Below are 14627 nucleotides of genomic sequence, written 5' to 3'. Positions count from 1 at the left end.
CTTACTCTATGGCCGAGCAACCGTATTGACTGCATTCCTGTGCTTGGCTTATTTCAGCCAGATAGGGGAGGAACTATTCTCTTAAATCCCGGCTGACTTCTGTCCGCTGAGCGTTACGGGCATTTTCTTGATCACGTGTGTTTGTGTTTGCGTGCGTTTGTGTTTGACTAAGTGTGCGGGTGCACGAGCATGAGTATCTGTCTGTGCGTGTGTATCTGTGAAAGTGCGCCCGTCGGGAACGACGCGCAAATTAAATGCGGAAAACTTCCCTCGATATGTCGAAGCGCGTGCCTAACTTTTCTAGCGTGAACCAGACTGAGGAGCGTGAGACGGCGTGAAACGGCGTGAGCCAGCATGAGCATGCGCAGTCATGGCGCAGTGACGAGCTATTGAGCCCAGATCAGAAAGGGGGCAGTTTGGATGAATTGGTGCCAAATTCTGCCCCTTCGTGTTTCCCACTGCCGCAGGTATACAGTCGACCACAAAAGCTTGCAGACCACGGGATCTCATGAAACGTTGAATTTTCGAGCACCCTCTTGCAGTAGCCAGTAACACCATACACCGCAATGTTCTTATACTAGTAGAGGCTGGGCTTTGAGGACGTGGAGATATTCCGTTCTTTTTTTTTTTTTCTTCTTCTTAGATCGCATGGTCAGGAAACACTTACGGTCGACTGTGAATTGAACATAGAGCCGCAGCAGGCGTGCATCAAGCAAAACTGAAATTACGTTCACCGTTAAATTGAACTGAATAATGCGATGAGGCGGCCACATTACTTCTACGAAAAATAAGTACGCGGAATTTAATAATTACCATAACAATAATAACCTTCAATTAATTACATTATGACGCATTCGCTACGCGTATCCACCTGGAACGAATTATGAGGACTACACAAGTCTTGGGATATCAATTTTCAATGTGTCGAAGGAAATGCATTAGCGTTCCAGTTACTTCAGTGCTTCAATGCAGAAAACTTCGTTTTCTTAAAAAAGTAAGTGGAACAGGGCACATTTGCCGCAAGTTTGACGGCGTATATCTCGAAACCGGTACCCTCCTAAGAATTCGTTCCAAGTCGATATGCATTGTAAGCTCGCTAGCTGCAATTCTTAGATGGAAATATGCGGCGTAAAGTAATTACTTAGAAATGTAATTAGTGCAAATATGGTACTTATTTAATTAAGCACTTTCATTTCTCGTCGAAGTAATGGCGACCGCCTCGAGTAACTTAGCTCCAAGATTGGGATGGTGCTGTCTACCGCAGGCAATTTTTTAATTTTGCGTTGAATTCAATGGAATTCTTGTGCTTTACGTGCCAGAACCACGATTTGATTATGATGCGCGCCGTAATGGGAGACTGCAGAATAATTTTGACCACCAGGGGATCTTTAACGTGCTCCCAGTGCAGGGAATACGGGCATTCTTGCGTTTCACCCCCATCAAAATGCGGCCGCCGCGACCGGGATTTGATCCCGCTACCTCGTGCTTAGCAGTGCTACACCATACCCACTAAGCCACCGCGGCGGGTCATAAAAGTTTGGTGCAACTATAAAAATGACACGTGGTAACATGATGGAATGTTATCTATTCAAGAACAAAGATTCTTTTTCATGCAGCGCAATCCAAAGAAAAATACGCGTGCGTGTCATCCATCAACGTTTTGCCTGTTTCTGATTAACGTTTCAGTTGAGAGTCGGCGCTTGCGTCCACCACGTCTACGTTTGCTGTCTTCGTTTACATTGCGTAGCCCCATTGCACTGGTTCTGAAGTTAAACCGGCCTCCGTTGATGTCGTCCTCCGGCGGGAGTTGTGTGTTTTTTACCCCCGCCCTTTGTGCTTTCGGGCCCCATCCGAAAGAGCCCTTCGACTCCGGGCATCGCAACGAGGTTCTAGCAGTTAGCCGCCTACCACACCGGTGCACACTAATCGTGAGTGGCTGTGACACCCTGCGCCTCTCGCAGAAGATTGGTTGTGGCAGTATTTCCTACTTTTCATGGTCGCCATTACGCTTACGTTCTGCTTGTAGTTAGTCATGTAGTGCAGTCAATAAGAGCATACTAATTTTATCTTTTTCCGCAAGGCAATGTGCGATAAACGGTAATTAAACACTGCTTTCATTTTTTTTCCTGAGCGTTTTCCCTAAACCGTGAGCGGTCATTGATGCCACTCTTTATTTTTCTGTGTAGCACTTCTGTAAGGGGGCCGCCTGGTCATTACCGTTAATATTTCCTTCTAATCTGCTAAATAGCATCCATTTTGTTAACGACGCCCTGGTATTTGTAAAGAACAGGCAGTAGGCACATGATGCGGAACGTCCCGCTCAAAGGTTATCTTAAAAACACGTCGTTGTTGTTTATCATGTATATGTATTTTCACTCTGGTTTTATTCCAGTAAGCTAGCTTACATTGGATAATGTGTACACCACTGTTTTAATTCGTGAGCTTACGTTTATTCAGTTTGTGCAAATGTTGTAGATGCTTATGCCAGCAGTGACAGGTATCGGTAAGGCAAGAACTTGGGTCACTTAGTGTGGCGTAATTCACCTATTGTACGACTAGCGATTATTAGAACCACACGAAAAGGGACACACACATTGCGCGGTGTGTCTAGAGAAATTGTTCAGCCCAATGTGCGTGTCTTTTTTGCGTATGCTCCGTCTAAGTCCTGGCCCTAAAGCATCTGAACTGTAACAGGCAGTTCGCCGCATGTTTGTATACCATGACGACGACGCAGTAAAACGCGAACAGCGGACCGCGTGGTTGTCAGTACAGTGCCGTCCACTCCTGTGTAGAGCGCGCGAATGGCTGGCTTTGCTCTGCGGGACGACACCTGGCGCCGGTCGCTGGGCCCCAGATAGCGTGCCCAGGAGCATGCGCGCCCTGATAAAGATGCAAACTTGCGCGTAGTGCGTTTAACCAGCGGTCATGTCCGTATAAGCGTCTTAGTTATCTCGGAGCGCGTTTCATTCGTTGCGGAAGGACCGGCGCCCGTTATAAGTCCATACGCTTCATTCTATGGTATTTGCCCTGCCGCAAGCGCCCTCAGATCGAGTGAAGATTAGGGTAAACAAAGGCGCTTTTCAACGTCGCCACTCATCGAAAGCACTTCTGCATGTCTGATAGGCCGCACATGCTCGAGGGCACACTATCTCGGACCCAGGTACTGCCGCCAGATGTCGCCCTGGAGAGCAAAGCCGGCTGCTCGCGCGCTCTACACAGCAGCGCATGGCACTGTACATGCAGCGCCGTCTAACGTGGCCCGCGATGAACTATACACACGCGCAGTTAATTTACGGTGTTCGTGACTTGGCGGCCCGATCTCATCATCGCGACTGTAGCTCACATTATCACAAGTTCATCATCCTCCCCCACGGGGCCACGGCATGCTTCTCCTTTCTGTACCAATTCGTATACAATACCCATCGGTGGATGCGAACGGACAGAGATAGTGTATGAAAGCCGAGGCTTGCAGCGCTCTGGAAGCACGATTTCGAAATTTCGACAAGGTCAGCCAAGTTGAATAGGTGATGGTGTGGCGCCTTATCGCGAACACCGGGAGCCAAATGCACATGGACAGAGTTTGTCCGGGGCCGAGGTTAGACAGCGCTGAATGTACGGATAGCCACGCAGTCCGCGTTTCCCGTTTCACTGCGTCGCGATACGACAGTCCGAAGAAGCTCTATGGAAGTAAACGCGGAAGTGCGTGCCCCTCGGGGTACAGGCAAAGCAACGTGGCGAGCAGGCTGGCACAGTTTCGTAGGTTTGCCGGATACAACCCCTAGTTGCAGATATTCTACATCGTAATAAGTAATAATAAATATTACTAACATTAAAAAGGCATTTGATAACGTTAAACACGAAGCAATCTTAAAAACAATTAGAAAATTAGAACTTGGCCAAAGAACGTATAATTACGTTAGAGATTTCCTCGCGTGCAGGCGTGCATGCATCGTCGTTGGCGACGAGGAATCAACGAAATTTGAGACGGGTCCGTCCGGCACGCCGCGAGGATCCGTCATATCACCATTACTCTTTAATTTAGGTCTACTCGGTCTACCTGAGAAATTAACAGAAGTAGAAGGATTGCATCATAGTCTATACGCGGATGACATCACCCTCTGGGTTCCCGGGGGAGGATGTGACGGTCACGTCGAGCGAACGCTACAGGCAGGAGTAGATGCGGTCCAGAATTAGTTGCGTGGAACGGGCCTCGAGTGCTCGGCTACCAAGTCCGAACTGTTAATCTACAGACCCACTAGGAGAGGTCGTAAAATACTGCGCGACGAAGAACGGGAATACTCCAAAGTATGTATTATATTGTCAGATGATACTCCCGTACCGCACGTAGACAAAATTAGAATCCTGGGGTTACACCTGCAGGCAAATGGCCATAACGGAGAGACGGTGTAAAGACTTCGTCGTTCGGTAGATGACACGATCCGACTCTTGCGTAGCATCACGAATAGAGGCAATGGTATGCGTGAAGACTGCGCGATCCGTCTCGTGCAGGCGTACGCGATAAGCCGCATAACGTATGTTGCCCCCTACCTTAAGTGGATAGGGTGCGAAAAAAACAAGGTCGAATGCATGATACGAAAGGCTTTTAAGAGGGCGGTCGGCGTTCCACTCAACGCGAGCACCGACAAGTTTCTGGAGCTCGGGCTTCACAACTCACTTGACGAGTTAATCGAGGCGCACGACATTGCGCAGTACGAACGATTATCGAGGTCAAAGGCAGGTCGATGCATCCTCGAGTCGCTCGGCATCGCGTACCACACTCAGCAGGGAGAAAAGACGGCGGTTCCCGCCCCTGTTCGCGACCGCCTGATCATCCCGCCGCTTCCCAAGAACATGCACCCGATGCACCACGCCGGGAGACGCAACAAAAGAGCAAGCGACCTTCAGAAGAAATTTGGTATGAGCAACGAGGCGGTGTACGTAGACGCGGCGCGATATGGAGGAGGGAGAAGCGCACACGCGATAGCGGTTGTAGACCGCACGAGTAAGTGCCTCGCGAGCGCTGCAGTGACCACGGGACACACGGAGGCGGCCGAAGAAGCCGCAATAGCCCTAGCACTGGCCACGGTGCCAAGCGCTGCGATCGTGATCAGCGACTCGCAGGCGGCAATCCGCGGCTTCGCGCGCGGTCGCGTCTCGCGGGAAGCGGTCCGCATACTCCAAATTTGTGACGACGGCGACTCGTCATCGCCCTCGCAACCCCAAAATTCTACAGTCTTCTTCCTCTGGACCCCGGCACACACCGATGTCCCGCTCGCGGGCAACGAGGCGGCCCACGCCACGGCTCGAGGTCTCGCACGCCGAGCCGCCGCAGATTATGTGACCGCCGCCCCCGCCCCCGAGAGCGGGGCATCGGATCTGCCTGATCGGGACACTACAACAGAAATGCGGCAACAAGAATCACAATGGTCGTGGGGCGATCGCCTGACCACGTTCAGAGACCTCACCCAACACTACAGACTCCAAAGACGCACATTCCCGCCACCACACGACAAGTTAAACAGGAATGAGGCCGTAACTTTACGCTTGCTCCAGCCACACAGCTACCCTATCCCCGCGGTCCTACATTACTTCTACCCAGGTTTATATCCAACAGATGCCTGTAAAGCTTGCGGACAACGAGCAACGCTGCGACACATGCTCTGGGAATGTGCCGGCAACCACGGTAATGGGACCACATCCGTTCGCGACGCGTCCGTAATCGCGGCCGTTACCACAGTACGGGAAGCCTCGAGCTCGCTTCTCCCCGACGCCGCCCCACCTGCGGGGGCCGCCGGGGCCTTCTCCATCGGCATCGCCGCCGCTGGGAGGCGGCTCTCAAAAGTTCAGAGTTGGCAGACCAGCTCTGGGCCGTCCGGCAAGCCAAAGGTGCCGCCCGAGTCCAAGGACTTCGAGCCGCCACCTGAGGCCACCACAACGAAACTGCCGGCCATTCATTAATAAAGTTTCTTCTCTCTCTCTCTCTAATATGTTTATTACCTCCTTTTATGTATCCGTTGAACTTCTATCTGTTGAATATTGCAATAGTTCAACGCATCTTTTTCTTACCTTTCTTTTCATTTTTTTGGTCTCCTGTACTTGGTTGCGTCTATTTACGTGAGACCTACCGGCCAAACAAGCGACTGCTTCTTTTCCTTTTCCTTTTCCAGCATTGAAATTCCTTCTGTTCGCCGCCACCGCCCAGCCCCCCCCCCCCCCCCCCCCCCCACCGCAGACTGGATACTAAACAGGTTCTTCTTATTATCCCTCTATGTTTAAGTAAATCTTCTTGTAAAATAATATTATTACTTTTGTCACGCTTCTTTATTTTCATTCTATCACTACTATTTCTCTGCCCCGCATCTTCTCTTATTGTTGGCAAATCGCTATCGCCCCCTGTGGGAGCGTACCTTTCATTGTGGCAGAAAAGCCTTGGCCACACGTAGGCAGTTGTCAAGACATTCGAAGCGAAATATGCCTTGTTCGTACGTGCGCCTGCCTGTGTGGCCTTGTACAACTCATGTGACCTCCTGAATTAACCCGTTTCCTTTCTACAACGAGCAGTGCCTATCGCGATGTCGAATACATTATTGATCGACCATCCGCGTCTTGGAATGTTCGCGCCTGAAGAACACTACCACCGCCACATAATGCCCCCCCCCCCCCCCTACCCCCCGCAAGAGGAAGCCGGAGTACGACGGAGACTCCAAAGATATATCCACACTTCAGTCTGTACCACCATATATATATATGTATACAACCGTGTGTTGCATCCTTAAATATGCCCACACTACCGCGAATGCGCAACGCTCTACCACATGGTATGCGCGTGCACATCAGAGCTCACCCCACCACACGGCAATCGGAGGAAGCGCTGTCCAGCTCCGATTCGACTAACCAGGTCAAACTGTTGAGCCCGAGAGCGAAGGGCAGTTGAGGCCGCTGGACTGAAGGGGCCACTCACTGCAGAGCGGAAGAGTTACGTACTCCCTCACTTCGCTCACGTGCTTTTCTGTATAAAGCTTATTCTCTCTCTATCTCTATCTCTACATATATACGTCTTAGACAAACCCCATTAGTGGGGACGTGCCAGTATCTAGAGTCAGTATCACCATCAGCAACTCACGCGCCACGGTTCCGCTCGAGCAGACCCGGGTGCGGCCAACCGATCTCGTCGATCGCAGCCTCATTTCTCCCTAGAAACCTGCGCTCTTGTCTAGCAGCGCGCTTCTTACCGACTCGTCCGTCGGACCCAGTCTCGCTAGGGTTCGGAAACGAAGACGACCTAAGCCTCGCGCCAACCAGTGCAGCGATGGCCTGGAGCGGCTTTCCCTTCCTGGACTTGAAGAAGTGGTACCGTTACTCGCCGAGCCGGAATGACGAGCCCGCCTTTTCCACCACCATCGAAAAAAGGAGCGCCACACCGAAGAAGCTCAAGAAACGGCCCCCGAAACGGAATTCGACGAAGCCGGCCTCCAATCCGGCGGCCCGCGCCGCGTCACTGGGAACAGCGCAGGAAAAGCAGCCGCGTGCAGGGGGATTGCAGGTACGGACATACATGCACCTCGCAGTTCCAGGTGACAGCGAAGAAACAGCACAGACAGCAAGCAAAGTAGCACAGATCTTTAGACGGGACACGGATGTATCTATAAGCTCGACATAGCAACCGCGAACGGTAACGTCTATACATGCAAAAACATGGCAATTTCGTGTGTTCATGCGTTGCTGCTGGTCTAAGCGACAATGTTATTGGCGGAATTGTAATCGTGGATTACCCACATTTGGGCAGGATCCGGGCATTGTGTAAAGTTCCGCTACGTAGAGACGATTTGATTATTCTTACTTGTGGTTGCGTAAGGTTCGATGAGCGTACACGCAAGGTCTTAGACGTGTTTGGAAACTGCTTTGCTCGGCTAAAGCAGTGACGCATAAAATTCCGTGTGGTAGCTTCATTGGCTGTTCTGGATTTCAGGCTGTCTCTCGCAAACAGCAAAGCAGGCGTGTCGCAAGGGCTGTTTCGCATGGCGCGATTTTCGCTCGGCGACGCAGCGATTTCCCTTCCTCTGAGACCGTCAAGACCCTCGCAGCTCCCCGCGACTAGATCCCACCAAGTTGTGCGCTACCACCGAGCCGTAGCGATCGGCGAAATTTTTTTATTTTTTTTTTTGGGGGGGGGGGGGGGCAGTTGATGGCAAACGCCGTCGAAATGGGGTCCTTTCTACCAACGTCTACAGGGTTTTTCAAGGAACACTTTCAAAAATTTTTTAAGGGTTGCCTGTTGCAGATATCACAATTTAGTTCATGAACTGGTCTAATCGAAGAGGCGTACATTACTTGCACAAAAGATTGTAACCTATAATCGACTAATTAGGCTTTTAACTAGTTACCTTGCGGCCCATATTGCGATTTACAAACTCTAGCTGTTGAGTACGCAAGGCGGATCCACTTGGAACGAATTCTCAGGATGACACCAGTTTCGAAATTAGTTCCCGAACTTTGCGGAGAGATGCATTGGCGTTCCAGTTACTTTTGTGATCGCATGTATAAAAGGACGTTTTGTTCAGAAAGATGGAGATATGTTCGTGCTGGAAAAATAAAGCCCCGGGAACTACTCGTTGTATTCGAATGGAATGCCAAGATATTCACCAAGCAAGATCCGTAGGTAACGTCCACTGTCCACAAGCGCCGGGATTCAACGCGGCAGGAAGGATTATCTGATCAGCAGTCAAAATAAGACTTGTTTAGAGTATTGGTTGAAGAAAAGCACGGAAGTGATTGATAGAAATGAAGTTGTTACAAGCCTAAATAATAGTACGCTATCGAGATAGAGGATTTAATGAAGAAAGAAAAGATCAAAAATGATTCCCAAAATGCTAGACTGTGGTATTTTTGAAGTAAAACCTGATTTGCTCAAGCAGGCTAGGATACTAATTGTCGCAGCCCCATTTTAAAGGGGGTGCCAATAAACGTCATCATCGTCACTGAAACCGAAACTCTGAACTAGCCATTACACCCCAAAAGAAGCAACGGGACCGGTACTGGACTGTCTGTTTACGCTGTCGTTTCTGAAAATGTACCTACTGGCCCAAATTTCGATTCTGTTATAGTAGGCGGGATCGAATAGCGAGGTTTTCAAATGGAATAGTCAAGAAAAATGCGGTGTTGCACTGTCGAATCAAATGTCGGAAGTGGTACGACCTACCTTCGTCATTACGTCTTCCACATGTATTTCTACAAGGAGACTACAATGACACCGTGTTATGCACACGGATGTATAGTGACACGTATGATCCACACAGGTTGACAACCAAGAACGGAATACGTTACCGGGACATAGAACCAGGCCCGGCATGTATTGTTTCATGACAAGACGGCGCCAGCATTCAGAAGCCATTTACAATGCACAGCAGTATTTGTAAAGGCAAGGGTGTCTGTGTTGACCTAAAGACAAGTATCCTTGACCAGGCAAACATAAGCCTCCGTGTCGAAATTTTGGCTCTGGTTCCCTTATTCGACCACTGTTGATCAAATCAACTCTCCGACTTCCGGTGATTGCATTTGTGTCGTAGCAAATACAGAATGCGCTATGGCATTTAAACTTAAAGATGTAATGCGAGACGTGCCGACTAACGCAGCCTTGCGTAAAACGAAACTTTGTGAATTCGGCTCCAGATTTAGTACTCTCGTTTCACATCAAGATTGAGCGACCAGCACTACTGCCCACGCGCTTCAGTGGTAATGTTGAAACGTTTAATTTCAGCGTCGCATTGCAAAACGAGCGGAAACAAGCTCGGAAAAATTTTTAAGATGACTGCTAGAAGTCATTTCTCCCGTCGCACATTAAGCGCTGGTAGCTGTCCTGACGAAAGCAACATGACGGCCACGTCACGGCGACTCGCGTGCCCGGGAACGAATTCACAGGAGCGAGGAACATCGGAGCTTTCTTTCTAAACTGACGCTGGGGTGAAAGTTATGATGGTGGCTGTGCCATACGCCATAAATATGCATGACGTGCTTTACGACACTGAAAACTCAGTGGTGATTTAGCGGTATATGCTACGTCGTACCTCTCAGTTCCCGAACCGTGTCCACGACATTGCTCAGTGTTGTTTCGGGAGCTCACTCGATGAACGTCCTGCCTCTTCGAGGAGCGGAGTGCAAATGAAGGTGGTCCACAGCACACGACCATCTGTTGCACTAATATATATATATATATATATATATATATATATATATATATATATATATATATATATATATATATATATATATATACTTCCAGTTGCATCCGTATATTGTTCTTGTGTCTTCTCCAGCTTAACAATATTCTTCTCGTGATAAGACGGGATTTTTAATGAGTTAGCATCGGGAGTTTCAAAGTGGGAAAAAGTGCATGTCTGTGAATTGTGGAAATATATATCTTATCGTCTTATCGCGAGAGGAATATTGTTAAGCTGGAGAAGACACAAGAACAATATACGGATGGCAACGCCACAATCAAGTTTTCGCACTATGTCATCGTGGCGTAATCGATGTTGACGGCGTCCACTGCTACTTTGCTAACTTGTTTACCTGTTAAGACGGCACTATATGTATTGTATTCTATATGAGCCAAATACTGAACTTGGGAAGTTTAGAAATCTTTTCCTGCGCCAAAGCTGGTCCAAGTACGAGAACATACTTCGAAATTCGTGTACGTACTTTACAATTACGTGCCGGAGCTGTGGTTTTAATTTTAAATTTAAAAAATAAATGGGAGTGCCACCTTTTTTTTTTTTTCCTAGCAGTTAACCTCTCGCCACTACATACCTAAAAACGAGCTTTAAATACAAACTTGTTTAGCGTTTCTTTTTAGTGTCCCTCTAACCGTGTAATAAAAGGCGAATTTCCGACAGTAAGAAAAGCTATTCGCAAACTTTCTTCACTGACTGCACTCTGGTATAACGTGTGCTGCCTCCAACACGCAGGCCGAGAATGTTGCCGCCCAAGGGCCGAAGCAAGCACAACCGCAAGCTCAGGCTTTTCCCTGGATTCCCTTACAAGCGCCTGACCCTGCCGCGGTGCCAGAGCGCGTCGACGAGCAGCAGGAATGGCCCGCCCAAGCCGCGTTCTACCAGGAGTCGCGCTTCGCATTTAATCAGGTGGGTGGACACCGTTGCGGTGGCAGAGTGAAGGAATGGATGAAGGTATTATTCAGTGGAAATATACGGTGGACTCTTCGCTTACCGCAACCTCAAGGGACCAGGGAAATAATTTCCGTTTCTCTGGAATCACAATTACCGAGATATTGAGCTCGGGGGTACACAAGATGAGATTTCGAAACGGGCAGCTACTTTGTTGCTAACAGCTGATAATAGATGCAGCGTATCTTATTGCAAAGCTGCTTCTTACAATGTTGTTACTTGCACGCAGCCGCTGACTCTAGCGGCACAAAGCGCATATGCACAAAAAGAATAACCGAGTCGTTTAGCCAGGAAAAAAAAATAACCGCGTGCCTCGTAATCAACTAGATTGTGCTATTTTAATAAATTTTATCTGGTTCTTTTAAGGCGCATGAAAAGTTTTTGATTTCCTTTATTGGAATCGGAATACCATTCTATACAACATAATATGGTATAATGTAGGCGGGCAAAAGCATTCGAGACGTTCGAATAACAAATTGAACATTCTGCTATTGAATTCGGTCGTTGAATTGAACGGTCACAGTTCGTAAATTCGAAGATCGTTTGAATAGCTTTTGAAGTTTTCAGCTCTGCAACTGGACGAAATGACGCCTGAGATTGAAGCAAAATTTTGATTAGTTTCATCTCGGTAGCCGTATTAGACATAAAACGTAAGGAGTTGCGTAGTGGGGCACTCTACGTCACTCAGGCAGCCACACATTTTCGGCTAAACCGCAGTTGTTCACCCACACCGATGCGTCTTGATTATGGGAATAAACTGCTTATCGGCTCCTAATACTGCATTTGTGCTATTCATAAGGAACGCTTCATACCGCGAAATGTAGTGACAATATTACTAGCGTAGTGTATATGCCAGGATGTGAAGATCGTTTTAAGTGAATACTAAAAACAGCTGCTTACTGTTCGAAAAGCATTAGGTATTCGCATCGCTTCTGACACTATTCGGTCAGTATTCAATTCCGCCTCAAATATTACTATACGCGCAACCTTAGAATAAAGACGCCCTCGCATGCAGGGAGTTCCCCTCAAAGCCTTGCTTACACTATCACCTCTTAAAAATTGGCGCCACTGTCAATGCGAGTTATCTGTTGGGTGCTCTGCCACAATTTGCATGCCAGTATGCGGGTGCCGTTCTGGACATCCGCGAGTTCCGCCATATTGTCATATTCTGTAGCGCTGGCATTTGGAGCCAATCGGAGCGGCTGTAACAGCTCTTTGGGCCTGTTCGAGCTGACAAGATGGCTTATTCGACAATATGGCGAAATTCGCCAATGTCCGGAATAGCCCGCTGTGTATCGATTGTGTGAGGCTTGCCTTAAAACGCAGTCATTCTACCCAGATTAAGCTTTCTTTTTTTAGAATGAAATGATCGTATAATGTCAGCTTTGCCCGTAATGCATATTTGGTCATTGTTTACTTCAATACATTCAATGCAACATCTAAGTGAACGAAACACAAATACACGACAAATGTTGGCGCACCGCGAGAACTGTCCTTGTAGTTTTGCCTCCAACTTCAGCCTCTGCGGTACTGTTCACGTTTGATTTAATTGCTCGGCCAAGCGCAAGCTCTCAAGGCTTAATATCTATTGACAGACGAAACTATACGGACATGCACGCTTACTGCGCTAGCCAGACGCGTCTTCAGGCTGTCTCGTCTCTGCGATAGAGAGATGCCAGTCTGAAGCCGCCACATGCCGGCATTCCGATGCGTACAACAGCGCGGCAGCGCCAGTTTTTTCGTATGGGTAGTTTAATATACTCTATGAAATTTCCGACTAAATTCACAAGACGGAAAACCTGGCGCTGCGATCGTTTAGCTATCGTGGAAACGACGAACAGTGCATGGATTATTGTAACCTTCCCGCTTGCGGGTTTTGGCTTTATTTTGGGGCGTTGTAGTAGCGAAGTGGGACGCCCGTCCAAACGGATGCAACGCGCGTGCGCGTGAGTCGCATGGGTCACGTGGGTGACATGGTTGGGAGAACATGGGTAAGGCTCAGCACGCAACAAACCCGCACTGCTAATCTGTCAATGCGTCGACGGTCAGGATAAACTGCGATATCCTCTGCTGTTCTTGTCGTCGTCGTCTTTGCTGTTTCGTATCTTGGAGCATTCTCTGTGTTTTTTTCGATCGGGAACGAACTCTGCTCTACGATTCCAGGACGCCGGCACCCTCGGCCAGGTCCCCGACACCGCTTACCTCGAGGTTGACTGGGAGCAGATGCAAGAGCAGCAGCGATCTTCCCAAAAAGAAACGTTCCCTGAAGCGGACGGAGGCGAACCGCAGTGCATCCGGGCCTGCACGCTGGTCGCCCTCTTTCTGATTAACGCAAGCATCGTGGTATCGATCATGGTGCTGATCTTGAGCGACGTCGTGCTTTCCTGGACGTCTGTATTGTCGACGGAGCCGACGGACACCGAGACGATCGTGCACAAGCTTTACGTCACATCGTCGACCAATGCGACCGCACTACCAGCGGGGAACCAGTGGCACGAGGCACGTGTGAAAAATGCTCGACGCGCCCTTGTGTTGGCTCGCCGAAATGACTTGTCAGAAGGGAGTTTTTGGCTGTAAACATATTACCGTTTGCGGAATACCGTGTCTAAGGAATATTTCATGTCAGGTACAACGCTGGTATCGACATCATGTGACGCAGAGGGCACATAAAGCTAATTAATACTGCAGTTACCTAGCACATTCTACTGAAGCGCTGGTGTGAAACGTCGACCACGCCATAATTTTCTGACGTTTGCAGTCGTACCGTGCGTTTCAGAGCCAAGAATGTTAGTGAATCATTTTCGCACACCAAAAAATAATAATAAAGACTGGTAAGCGTGACACAAGAAATTATCCACCGTAAAAGGTCTGGTGGAAGATCATTTATAGCTTATATTCACAAAAAAGTAAGAAAACGTTTTGAACTAGAAATATAAAGCCTAAACTATACAAATAAATCATAAAACAATAATCCGCAGATGCATGCCCACCTGAGCAATTGATACATCAAGCACGGTGAAGCTGTATAAGCCACTTCTCATACTTTTCAAAAGCGCTACGCGTTGGTTTGTGGGTTCAAAAAAATAATGGATTTCTGGTTAAGGAACCGCGTATATAAGGTGCTGTCTATTCGAATCAAATACACACAAGGTAACTTTTATGCTTTCATCATTGACCATTAAATTTCAACGCAAATTCTGGGCTCCGACACACGTTGAGTGGCATGTATGCTTGACATAGACCAAGCTGTCGCGCGCTCACCTTCGCCGCTGCCGCGAGAACTGTTGCAGAACTTTCGGGATCGCTTGTTTGGGCAGTGCGGTGAACTTCGACAAATTTGTCACGATGTCGCACAACATGACCGAATTTCACGCTTTGAGAGAGAATCTTGAGCCGAGCCGTCGCAGACGGTTACATTCTGTAAAGACACCGTCGCCATTGTGCCAC

Source organism: Dermacentor andersoni, chromosome 7 (genome assembly GCF_023375885.2).
Source record: "Dermacentor andersoni chromosome 7, qqDerAnde1_hic_scaffold, whole genome shotgun sequence".
Lineage (NCBI taxonomy): Eukaryota > Metazoa > Arthropoda > Arachnida > Ixodida > Ixodidae > Dermacentor > Dermacentor andersoni.
The sequence above is the reverse complement of the archived record's forward strand: the minus strand, read 5'-3'. Positions refer to the sequence as shown.